This window comes from Acomys minous (genome assembly GCF_964271855.1).
Source record: "Acomys minous genome assembly, chromosome: 11".
Lineage (NCBI taxonomy): Eukaryota > Metazoa > Chordata > Mammalia > Rodentia > Muridae > Acomys > Acomys minous.
The window spans coordinates 85,202,405-85,216,156 of record NC_140492.1 but is presented as its reverse complement, the minus strand read 5'-3'; the positions used below and the strand labels follow the sequence as shown (position 1 = coordinate 85,216,156).

General features: G+C 38.9%; 1 long non-coding RNA gene across 1 annotated transcript in view; it reads left to right on the top strand.

Moving 5' to 3' along the window:
• Positions 1 to 13,752, top strand: part of LOC311608763 — a 78,073-nt gene that overhangs the window by 47,455 nt on the left and 16,866 nt on the right. The window contains exon 3 of the long non-coding RNA XR_014783147.1: positions 13,033 to 13,178. This is a non-coding gene — a long non-coding RNA (uncharacterized lncRNA). The remainder of the gene's footprint in view (positions 1 to 13,032; positions 13,179 to 13,752) is intronic.

Below are 13,752 nucleotides of genomic sequence, written 5' to 3'. Positions count from 1 at the left end.
TGAGGGCTTGCCACTCATACATTCTCTTCGCAACTATTCTTCCAGAAGTTTTCTGGTGCTGCCACCTGTAAACCAGATGGGTTACCCACTGTCCTACTGACAGTGTATAGGACGAGAAGAGGGACGATTGTGTGTTTCCTCCTCCAACGGTTGCAAACGACATATGCTATTGTGCACTGCTGAGACCTCAGAGTCGACTCCTTGCAGGTTGTATTTGGTATTCCTAAGATCCAAAAGGTCTCACGTACTTTTTACCATTGAACAGTTTATTTAACAACATCGTTTTCATGACTGCACATAACAGAAATGTAATTCAGACTGGCTTCCAGGTATGAAAACGTCTCTTGACTGACAATGGTACACTGTACAGGTAGCTAGCTCGCTTCAGTAATGGAAACAGCCTCCACCCGTTTCCTAGGGTTCTGCGTAGCCTGTAGACTCATGGTAGCTATTAATGGTCATTAAAAAAAGACAACCTGAGCAATATGCTCAGATTTTTCTCTTAGAAAATATTACAAATTAGAAGCACACATAATTTGTGGGTAGCATGTAACTAATTCCTTCTCCTTCACTTACTGCTTCCACTGTCTATTGGTTCCTAGTGGATAATCAGGACAGCATAGCATCAAAGCGAGGGTCTCATGACTTTGCATTGAAGAACGTACCTCGGTGACACAGGCCGCATCTGCTTGTTGTTAATCATCCTTTGTTAGTCAATCAACTGAAGCTGATTAGAGCCGTGAAGAGAAGGGAGATTGGAGAAACTGTGTCCAAGCTCTGTGACTGCTGTTTGTTAGATATGTAATCCAAGCTCTGTGATCGCTGTTTGTTAGTTAGATATGTAATCTGTGGCTACTTATCTAACCTCCCAGAAACTTAGCTTTCTTCTCAGATGGCTTGAAGGTCCACAGGTAAAGGCCTTGCCCTAGACATGATCTTCCTTTATTAAAAAAATAATAATAAACCTCATGACAAATTGAGAAGGACAAAACACTATGGCAGAGTCTAGGAATGTCAGGATTATTGTATGATAACATGTGGATTGAGTATTCTAGTGTGTGCATAAGGGAACTCATCCCTGCAAGAGGCTATCTCTTCCCTAGCATTCATCTGCGGCTTGTGGTTCTCTGTCTAGGGCTGGAATCCCCTCCCCTAAAATACCCCCCTCTATTTTAACATGACTATTGGTATTGCCGTAGGTCAAGTCTTAGGACAATACTTCTTTATTTTCTAATTTCAGAAAATCGAAAGAGCCTTTAATATAAAGCTAATGGCACTGGAGAGAAAGGATTTGGATACAAGGGTTCCTCCTCTCACAGAATTATTCCAGAATTCTTGTGCCAGGATCGTGGCTTCCCATGCCATAATGGCACTGGTGGCTGGTCCATCTATGGGGAGAAATTTAAGGATGAGAATTTAATCCTGAAACATACAGGTCCTGGCCTCTTGTCCACGGCAAATACTGGACCAAACACAAGTGATGCCCAGGATTTTTATTTCCACTGCCAAGACTGAGTGGCTGGATGACAAGCATGTGGTCTTTGGGAAGATGAAAGAAGGCACGATCACTGTGGAAGCCATGGAGAACTTTTGGTCCAGGAATGACAGGACCAGCAAGATCATCATTTCTGACTTTTGATTTGCATATACATCTTACCCACCAGGCCATTCCCTCTGTAGTTCAGGACAGTGCTCACACCCCATCTGCTAGAAATACTCTGTAATATCTGCTCTCACTAAACTCTTTGGTTCCATGTTTTCCTCATTCCCCTCCCAAATCTACCTGGATTGAAGAGTTAAGTTTATTATTCTTAATAAAAACTAAATACAAAATAATGTTAACAGTTTTAATTTTTTGTTTTGGTTTGGTTTTTGGTTTTTTGAGACAGAGTTCCTCTGCATAGCCTTGGATGTCCTGGACTCACTTTGTAGACCAGGCTGGCCTTCAATTCACAGCGATCCACCTGCTCCCAAGTGCTGGGATTAAAGGCATGTGCCACAACTCTGGGCAGTTTTAATCTTTCAGTTAATGATTACCAAAGACAGACCTTTCATTCCATTTGCAAAACATAAAGCTTAAAGTTAAAAATTTAGTTGAAGATAGACTTAGTCCAGGTTCTTCTATCATTTATTTTCTCTCATTTTGTATCATATTTATTCTATTTTATTTCCAATTCTTCATGATACGTGCTTTAAATGGTTAAGTACTTTAAATGGTTTTCATGTTTCTTATGGAAGTTACCTGAAAGAGGATGATATAAAGACAGAAAAGCAAATCCTATAAAAAGCAACTTACAGGAGGACTTTTATATATTTATTTATTTTGTGTGTGGTGGTTGCATGTGTGTTTTGCATTGATAGGGATTGATATGATGTTCGTGATGTTTTCATGTGTGCGTGTGGTATATGCCCACTTGTGTGTAGTTCAAAAGAGGGCTTTGGGTACCTTACTTCCTTTTCTGTGTTTCTTTTATAAGGCAGTGTCTCTCTGTGATCCTGGAACTCACTTATTTTTGTTTCCTTGATTTGTTTTCATGGCTACACTGGAAATTATCAAGCCCCGATGATTCTCCTGTCTTGCTTGCTGTTGGAGTTAAAGGTGTGCACAGAAACGCAGCTTATTACGTATGTGTTGGGATCAGAATTCTAGTCCTTGTGCTTGCTATGCTGTACGCCACTCTTTCCCCAAGAGGTTTGTTTTTTTATTCACTCTTCCAGAAGTTTCAAGTCATGGTCTATTGGTTTCATTTCTGAGGCAGAGATAGCATCAGAGTGGGTAGCATGCACTCCAGAAAAACTGCTCACCTATGGCAGCTGGAGAGGGCCCCCAGCATACTTCAAGAGGGCACGCCCAATAACATATTTCCTTCAATTAGACTCAGTCTTCTGAAAAAATCTCACTAAATGCTGTCAGCTGTCAGCTGGTGGCTGTTGGAAGATCCAAACCTAGTTTATAAAATGCCCTTACCTTTATTTAAACCATCTTAGTTGTCTCCTCAAATACCCACGAGGGTAAGAACATTGTTGTTTGCAGACAAAACAAAATGAAAACAAAACAAAAGCTAAGAAAGAGTTGGAGAAAGCAATGGGAGAGATGGGCACGGGCAAAGTACAATTACGAATATATATAAAATGTCATTATGAAACCTACTGTGTTGTATGTTAATTAGAGTATAAAGCTATTCTTCTACCTTATACATGCATGGAAAAGCAAAGAAGAAAACCAGCTTGGTCATTTGACCTATTGATTAATACAGCCGTTACATGTAGAACATCTGAATCACAAAAGCTCATCTTACTGTAGTCATGTAGTGATCTTACAGGTGAGTAAGATATGTTGGTGGGTGGGTGGGGGGGTGGTGGAAGTATTTCCACTGCAGGAAATTTCTTCATTGGGTTGGTTATGGAACACTGGCTTCATGAACATAGCAACTTGGGTGTCCCTGGAAAACGGTTCCATTATTTTGTCTATAACTATTCTGGTTCTCTTATAAATTTAGAGTCCCATGCATTTTAAAATTCAATCCAATCCAATAATTAAAGCCACCCTTTTAGGTAATGCTGTCTGTTTAGGAAAACATGCTTAGTCTCCCAGATTTCTCAGCCTTCTGTCCACTTCTGGGCTCTCCGTCAAGTTAGTGTCTGGTGATTTCACAGTCTTCAAGAGTGGTCTGGAAGAGCTGGCATTTACTTTGTGTTGAGTTCTACTGATCCTCTGGGATTCATAATGATGTCCCTGGTCTACTGGGTATAGGAAGGCCCACAGGTGATGTGGCTTCATCTGTCTGCTTGCCAGTAAGTTAGCCTGGCGTGGGGCTACAAAAGTTCAGTCTCTGCCTTATTTCCCTGTAGCTCCTTGGTGGGAGCCCACGCTGGGTCTCTGCCACGGAGGACCTTTGCTTGCCAAGTTGCGACACAGCTTCCCTCTCCGCTCTCTTCAGGATCGTGAGTGGGGTGCCTTGGGAACTCCTTGTTATTGTTCGTGCCACAGTGAAGCCAAGAAGAGTCTAGGAAAGCCCTTGCTAATAGCTGAGCACTCATGTAGGTCATGCAGGTCACTCTAACAAGTTTTCTTCTGGACTCAGACACAGAAGTCGAGTTTGTCTTTCTCCGGGACATCTCTACACCCAAGCACTAAGGAGAATTAAAAACTTAAAGGGAACTGAGATGCAGTCTTATAGTGCCTTATCCGGAATGGCTTCCGTGTCTCTGTAGTAAGCCCCTCCCACCGTGTTAGAGCAACCACGTGGCCTAGAGAACTCGCAGGTAGAAGAAACTCTCACGTATGGCTGAGTTGCCCGGGATCAATTCATGCAATATTAAGTAGGTTCTAAAAGCATTTAGCCAATCTGTTTACTCTCCCCAAAGCCTTGCTTTTGAGCCAAATGCTTATCTTTTCCTGATCTAGGGCAGAAAGATTTCTGCATTGGTCTTAGCAAAGAGAAATGTGATTTAGGGAATGTTTTCAGATACCTTGGTTTAGTATGTGCAAAATACACTCCCTGTATAGTTCAAAGTCTGGAAATGTGTGGCTGAATGTGCAGTTTGTTCTCTCTCTCCTAGTGAGGTTAATATCAGAGTCACTTCTAATTCACTTTGTCTAGCAAGTAGCAGAGGTGGGAAACTGGGATTGCTGTGAACTAAAAGTGGATAAAAACTAGTAGATTATCTTTAGTATACAGCCTTTAAGAAGGGAGAAATAATTACAGGCAAAATCAGGCAAACAGTCCTTTTATCAATAAATAATGAATCAACAAAAAGGTGACTTTTGCAGCGCAGTGTTCCTGTGCAGTTTAAACTGGCATTTTAATGATACTGTTTCCTAAATTTTTTGTCAAAGGAAAGAAAAAGCGTTTGTAAAATCTATTTTACGGATCTTATGGTGTCTCTGTTTTTTGCACCAGCAAAATGAATTCACCTCTTTTACACTTTTTTCCAATTGTATTTCAGAATCTTAACAGGACTTTTCAAATAGAAATGAAAATTAAACTGTGATAGTATAGAAAATACACCTAGAAAATGATGTTATTTTTACACCAAGCTCTGTATTTGTGGTATGTGAAAGGATATTGAATTCATGGTGCAAATGAATAATTATAAATATTGTTTTAGACCTCAGACTGAAAACAGGAGATTGCTCATTCTAGCCTTGTATTACCACCACTATGTCTCACTAAGTCTTGGTACTCTTTTTAAATTTTGAGCCAAAATTTCCCCCAAATCCAAAATTCATAATCAAAAGAAGTGCATATAATGACCACATCTCTCAAAATAGTCTCTAAAATCATGGGCACATGTCTTCATGTTAATGCAAAGTGCGCACTTGGACTTAGAGGCTAGAGCTATGGCTTGCTTTCGGCATGGCTTCATTTGACACAGTGTGTAGGACAGAGAGAACAGCTCCTATCCTTTCCCTCCTGTGCGTGCAGAGCACAGTAAGTCACAACCTGTCTTCTTTATTGTATTCTTAAATTTTACATGCATTAATGTGGAATATAAACTTATAGGTAACATATAGAAAACTGAAAAGCCTTCATGTTCGGCATCATTGGCATTTACATTACGTCGTTCATTTACAGAAAAGATAGAGGTTGCTAACGCCTTCAGCTGTGCTTTGTGAAAGTTTAAATCTCTTCTTGCTTAAAAACCTATACATTCAGATGTAATGAAATATGAAAAGCCATTGTAGACTTTTTATGTTTTTTTAGTGGCTTAATCACAGAAAACATTAAATGAAATGAAAATTTAAATATAATCTTAACTTCTTTCAGCAGACACTTAGGTGATACATCCAAGAAGCAATCTGCCTTAAGAAATTTGGCATGGCTTTGGATAGTGGGCAGAGGCATATTTAAATGACATTAAATGTGAAGGAGTAACTTTAATTTCAGAAATTTATTTTGTCATCATTTCTCAAGCTTTTTATTATTTCTGTTTTGGGAAATGGAATTTCATTGATTTGTACACACCAAAATATTTTGCTTTTTAGTGAAAAATGGAGTTTATACCTGGGATTTCTCATCACCATCCCAGGGTCACAACAATATCCTCTGCCTCTCCCTGTCTCTGGGAGAGCATAAACAATTTAATATATAACCCCAAATAAACATCACAGCTACTTTTTTCTTAGTACATAAAAGTATAGCCTCGAATAGTTCTTGCTTTCATCGGTTGATGTTTAGGGTTTGGTTTAGTGAAAAATGAAGGTTTCCGTTGTCAGGCACGATTCTTCAGAGGTCTGGCCGGGACTTCGGTAACATGAGTTTTGGTTTGTCTCTAGGACTGTGGAAAGAAACTAGCTTTGCAAAATGTACACATGTGAACATAACGTAGAAATAAATATCTCCCCCCTCAGAATTCAAATTGTATCTAGTAATGCTATTTTTGTGCCTCTTACTAGGAACGAAATACCTCTAAATTTAGTGCTTTGGAATTTTATTTCCACTCAAATTTTCTCCAGATATGTGAGCACCATAGTAACAGCTAGGAGAACTGATTCTTCATTACAAGTTCTTGATAAGAGCTTCACTCAAGACAGCTCCTTTGGGATGATGGAAACTAAAAATTGATCCTGATAACATTAGAACAAATTTAAAGACAAAAAGGGAAGAAAACATCGGGGAAAGCAGGCGTGCTATGAACAAATATTACCAGCCTTTAAGTAATATTTTATTTTATTGTTTTGTTTTTAAAGAAAATCTAGAATACATTTCTCAAGTTTACATTTTTGTTATTTCACAGGTTGGTAGAATTTCTCCCTTAAAATTAATCTTTTATAAGAAATATGAAAAATCCAGTTCAATTTACTCATGGCCTACATAAAAACATGTTTCCTTTATGATGATGATAGTGTTAAAAAAACCTATAATTCTAAGTAATATAGGCATTAAAAATAAGCATGGGAGATCTATTGCAAAGAAAAGATAACAATATATTATTTTCAAGGAAATAATTGTATTAAAATAACTCAGTGGGAGCTGGAGAGATAGCTCAGTGGTTAAGAGCAGTGGCTGCTCTTCCAGAGGTCCTGAGCTCAATTCCCAGCACCCCCATAGTAGCAGCTCACAACTGTCTATAACTCTAGTTCCAGGGTATCTGACGCCCTCACACAGACAAATGCAGAAAAAAAACCCCCACCAATTTATGTAAAATAAAAAACAAAACAAAACAAAACAACAACAACAACAAAACCGAGTGTAGTTCACTAGACTGTGCTTGGGCCATCTGAGAAAGGAACCTGTCAGTACAAATCAGGCTGATAACTGATTATCCGGACACGTAGTCTGTCATTTTAAAATACATGCCCAATTTCTTCACATAAATCTTACCTTTAAAAAGTCTTCAAAGGGAAAATTTATTTTGGGCACATTGGCCACGAGTATCAGTTGACATTTATACAGTGCACAGAATTTATACTGTGGGTTAGGATGGTGGCCATAATTCTAGGCTGATAGTTTGTAAAGGGAAGATTCCATCTTGTACCATTTCTAAAATGTTACTCGGCAGTTCTGTGCTCCAAGACTAACAGAGTCTATCCAAGGATACTCATGCGCTGCAGTTTAACTTGCTGCTTTCATTAAACGAGGTAAGATTGTCCCTAATTATATGTTATCAACAATTAAGAAATGGATCGCACTCCACAGCCTGGCTAAAACATTCTGTGTTCTTGGCTGGTTGCCAGCAGAGGTGTCACTTTCCATTCTCCCTGTCATCAGTTGCATTCCTGCCTCAACAGAACAAGTAGCAGCTGTACTAGACAAAATAACCCGGATTCTCACATGCGCTTTTCCTTTAGGAAAGAGCTCACGCTGCACTGCATTTCTGCTGTGAATGGAACTTCACCGGAGTGAGTTTGGGCTGAAAATGTACTTTAATTCAAATAGAATTTTTCACTGATCTAATCTTTCATGGCTTTCAAATGCATTTGTCCCATCAAAATAATGGTCTTACTTTTCAAGCCTGAAATTATTACCAAATGGATTCTGTGGGCACAAAGCTCTCTTTGCTCGTTTGGCGGTGATTTTCCTATACCTCAAATTACATAACTTTATAGGTACTCTGTTTCAAAGGAAAACAATCTTTATTGATCCTAGCAGTCAGAATTAATTGTGGATCTCTGATCTCAAAACTCCTGGCCAAAATCCTTTTATTCAGAACACCCATATGCCAAGACGTTCAACACTTCACAAATCCTTGTGGGAACGATGAGATTTTTCAAACACTCTGATTGTTCAATCTACTGCTGCTTCTGAAAGCAAAGGTTCAGCAAGGAAGTTTGCCGGAACAGAAACAGGCTCGGGCAACTTTATGAAAAGCTAGATTTGACCTGGCTTTTGCTTTAGTTGTCATCTTTGTTCCCGATAAAGTAAAAACGGATTTTAGAAGTTGCTCTCCCTTCCTTGCCTGGAGCAGCAGGTGTGTTTTGCAGCAGGATCACAGTGATGCTGCCTCGGTATGATGCTGAGTCAATAAACCAAGACAGCCAAAGGCTGTTTGTTCCTCAAATAGTTTCTGTAATAGACAATCATGGAAAGCTAGTTCTTACAGGAGGAAATGACTCTAAACTTCTTCACAGAGTTTGGATACATGAGAACACGTGTTTTCAGTTATCAATGGACGTATCTCAAAGGCTTTACTACCTCCTGTACAAAACAAGATGGAGGTTGCAAGGACTTCTTAATCAGGGGATGTCCAAGAGATTCGAGAGGGTCCCCCCCACAAAGTCTCTAGTATGTATGTAAACCATCCATTGGCCATTGTGTACTGACATTCTTACTGAGGCAATAGCTTCTCAACTCTTTACTCATAGGAGAATATTTTGCTGTGTTTGTAAGCCACAGAAATACTCCAAGAAACTTATTCTCTAATACAAATTTTTGTAATGACAACAACTTTTGATTTCATATGAGATCCTTGTGGATTTCTTTTCTCAATACATATCCCTAGTGATTTGGGCAGGTACCATCTAGGGAGTGTCTTTTCTGTTGTAGGTAGCCATACCATTATCTCTGTTGAAGAACTAGCCACGTGGCCCATTGTCTTTTGTGCTTTCTTTTTCTTCCCCTGTTGCTTCTCCTTTCCCCCTTTCTTTCCTTTTTAAAAAATATTTTATTAATTTATTCATATTATATCTAAATTGTTACCCCAAGGATACCCTTGTATCCTCCCATTCCTCCCTCTCTCCTACTTTCCCACTATTACTATCCCCTATGACTGTGACTGAGGGGGACCTCCTCCCCCTGTATATGCTCATAGGGTACCAAGTCTCTTCTTAGTAGCCTGCTATTCTCCCTCTGAGTGCCACCAGGCTTCCCCATCAAGGGGACATGGTCAAAAAACGAGGCAGCAGCATTCATGTGAAAGTCAGTGCCCACTCTCCACTCAACGGTGGAGAATGTCCCGACCATTGGCTAGATCTGGGTCAACAGTAATTAAAACAGCATGGTACTGGTAAAGCAATAGGCTGGTGGATCAATGGAATCTAACTGAAGACCCAGAGATGAATCCACACACATTTGGTCACTTGATTTTTGACAAAGAAGCCAAATCTATTCAATGGAAAAATGATAGCATCTTCAAAAAATGGTGCTGGTCTAACTGGATTGCCTACACGTAGAAAAATGCAATTAGACCTATTTCTCACCATGTACAAAACCCAAGTCCAGTGGATTAAAGACCTCAACATAAAACCAGAGACATTAAATAGGGTAGAGCAAAAAGTGGGGAAGAATCTGGAACACATTGGCACAGGAGACAACTTCTTGAACAGAACACCAGCAGCCCAGGCCTTAAGGTCAACAATTAACAAATGGGACCTTATGAGGCTGAGAAGCTTCTGTAAGGCAGCAGACACTGTCAACAGAACAAAGTGACAGCCTTCAGACTGGGAAAAGATCTTCACCAACCCTACATATGACAAAGGTCTAATATCCAAAATATATAAAGAACTCCTTTCCCCCTTTCTTTTTCCCTTTCTCCTTCCCATCCTATACTCTGTGGCTGTCCTCTCTGCTTTTGGGTTAGTATGGCACAGCAGGATACTATACCATACTCAACCCTAAACGATCAGTTTCTCTGGCCATTATTTGATCTAGTCATGGTAATGGGTTTGACAGTTTGAGTCATTACCTTTCTTGACGTCTGGATCACTTTCTGTCCCTAACAGCTTTTTGGCGATTAAGGTGCTTTTCAGAAAGATAACCAACAATTTATATTTTGCACAAAGTTTTCATTTCTTTATTGATTTTTATTTCATCTTGTTCTCATTAAAAATAACTCACCACATCTCTTTTTGACCTGAAGTTGATTTTTGAATATGGTCTCTTTAGAGAATAGCTTTTGCTTTTCCTTGCCAGCTCTCTTCTCTAGTTATGTATTATTTCACATTACAATTTACATTCAGTCTAAATTGCTGGGACAGCTGCTTTCATCAACCTCCTCTACATTTTGCTGACCACATCTCTAACTGCCAGTGTGCGATGCCTTCAGGTCTTCCATGAGACTTGCTTCTAGTAGAAACACTGGAATAACATCATTGGGCTATAATTTGTGATCAAAGGTAAGAGAATTCTAGTAATTTTAAATAGTTGATGACACTCTTACCATATCACCAAAAGGTATTAAAATTCTAAATCTTAAAATCAATATATTCCATATTAAGACTGTGTGTGAATACATAATTCTAACAGTAATAGAAAAATGCTGTGTAGACATCTGGTATACTTTTTCTTGTTTTGTTTTAAGTAGAGTTGATATTTTCATTTTCTTAAATTCTCAAGGGAAAACATTTTATGTTATATTGCTATCTCTGACTGTATAGTTTTTACAGCTACTGAATTATTTGAGCTAAATCCCAGTTTTCCTTTACCAAGACCCTTTTCAAGCACAAATGCATACAAATAGCATGTTAATGGTATATTGGAAAATAGATTTTGGGTACTTGCACCATTGGGGAAAATTATTTTCAATCAGAAGAGAGGTTGTTTTCTGTTTTTTTCAAAACACATAGGATCAGAGTTCTATTAGCACTGAAAATACTTCTATATCTTACTTAAGAGCCCAGTAATTCAATTTTGCCACTTTTATTCTTCTCCATTTCATTAGCAACCTTCTCTTCAGCCACGGTACAGTAAAAATGCTTGCAGGGAAGTGGTTAGTGCTTCCATGGGAGATGCCTGACAGCTTAGAGTAAACGCATGGGAGATTGTGTGTGGGGCAGTCTATACTCTGTAGCCACTAGGACAGTCACTGAAATCCTCTTAGATATTAAAGGGGAATATCCTGAGAGATTCCAAATTCTCAAAAGGACTAACAAAGTTCATTCCATTTGTCATTGAAATTTGACAGTGATGTAGAGCAAAACCTTTCCGCAGTGGGGACTGGCTGCACCGAAATCTTTTTGCAACAAGGAAATTAGGTCAGCAGAAATTTAGGTCAACACCTTACAGAGGTGTCCTCATGCCTGAAAGAAGCCAGGAGGATGTAAAATGCAACATACAAAAAGGATATTGTTTTTGCATTTAATTTGAAAAAAAAAGTGGTACCTTCCAAAGCTTACTGTGATATAAATTCAGCTATGATTCAGCAAAGACATTTATCATTTGTATCACTAGCATTGCTTCTGGTAAATCAAAAGGCAATACTGAGGTACTTGTAGCTGAGCTTGACTGACCCAGTTTGATCATGCAATTCAAGAAATATTTATCAAGCCTCCATTATGTGCAATGAGTCTGTTAGATAATGAAATGTTATGAAGATTAATAAGCATCCACCTTCCAGCCCCCCTCCCTTTGATGACTAAGAAGTTTATAAACTCTGGTAGAGGAGAAAGCTGGAAGTAAATGAGAGTGCAATAATGCCCAAAGTCATTGACCACACAGTGAATAAACTCCTATTGTGTGCTATAGGATAAAAGAATTGGTGTACACGATGTAAATCAAGGTAACTAACTGTTGGATAGAGAAGAGAAAAACATCAAGTCAGTTTGGTGTGGGCAAGAAAGACACTTTTCTTGAAAGTGGTAGGTTAACTGAATTTAAGTGAATACAAGTTAAACAGATGGTGATCTGTAACAGGTCCCTGAGTGGAAGTGGTGGGAAGAAACACACAGTTGGTACCTAGAGGCAGGAAGCCAGTAGAAATAGCTCTGCCTGAGAACTTTAGGGTGAGGAAGTGGTGTATGCAAAGACAAAAAAGACAGACAAGATTGCGTTGTATTTGGAGAGTAATATATGGTCCATCTGCCAATAAATATAAAGCACAGAGACAGAAGCTGAGATGCTGATATTCCTTGATTTATAATGGGATTGCATCCCAATATAGTTGTTGGTATATATTGCAAATTGACAGTAAGTAAAAATTCATTTGATAGGCCACCCCGCTGGACATGCTACCTTGCTTAGCAACAGTGCTTTGTGTAGTAGAGGCTATTTATACCTATGATCACAAGGTCTGCTAAGGCTGCAAAGCTCTGTTGCATAAGGCTAGCTGAGGAGGAGGTTAAAGGTCAAAGAACACTTTCACAGTAAAGATGGGAAATTGTAAATTGAACCATTAAACCATGGGATCCTAGTAGTTAGAAGGTTTGGTATTTTCTTTAGCTGTACTTTGAATTCTGGACTTAGGGCTGTGACTAAGCCAGTGGAGGCACCTTGGTGCTTTGGATAGATGTTTAAATTATAGCAGTGTGAAGTGTTAAACCATATCTACTGCCTCCACGTGACTCTAGATATAAAGGGCTTTGATTGACATGTGTACATTTACAATGTGCTGTCTAAAACAAACAAGGGATTTTGCTACTATTCTTTTTAAAGTAGTCTAACTTGATGTTTGGCAATTATAGACCAAAACTTGAGTAAGAAATGGAAAAAAATTAGTATTTTTCTATTTTCATTGGTTGTGAGACCATCTTCTCACTACATACATCAGCTGGCTAAGCTTCAGCAGTGGACACTTCATGATCGCGTCTAATTCTGGTTTGGTAGCACATTAAACTTTCAAGCGGTTAATGGCTCTGGTTTTCTTTCTGTTCAGCTTTACCCTTCATAAAAGCACCGGCAAGCGGAAAGAAATGACAGTAAGACTGAATTATGAACTTTAAAAAGTTGAGAACAAGTAACTGCTTGTACTGTGAAAGCTGCCCTCTCTGCTCTTGATTAACTGTCTGCAATAGGTCATTGGTGAGTACTGTGTACCCTGCCGATGGTTATTGTAACAGACAGGCAGCGTAAATCACGAAGGGTGGGTGGGTGGGGGACTCAAACCTTTTAGGTGTCTATTAAATACACAGATTACTCAAGCGGCCTCCCTAAAATGAGTCAGTTCCTAGATGTATTTCCATTATATTCTGCATATCATAATTGTGACCAAAAATAAAATAGCATTTTTAAAAAATGAAGGACAGGTGAGTTTCCTAATTCTGTTCACATAGAAGAAGCACTGTGGAAGTTTTAGTAAGTAGAGACTTTCTGAATGAAATTTTGATACTAGGAAAAAAAAACAGGTTGTTTGTGTGTGTGTGTGTGTGTGTGTGTGTGTGTGTGTGTGTGTGTGTGTGACAAGCTTTTATGCTTGTCAAGTGCCCATATTATAGATCATACAACATAAACACAGCATTCATGCTTTGAAAGAAATATTAGTGGAAGGAAATATTAGTGTTAGTTGATTGACTATTTTTTCCTGCTAAATATAGACTTACCTTCTTACTTTTAGATGAAACATAGGTTCGGAGAAGTCAAGTAATTCCCAGGACAG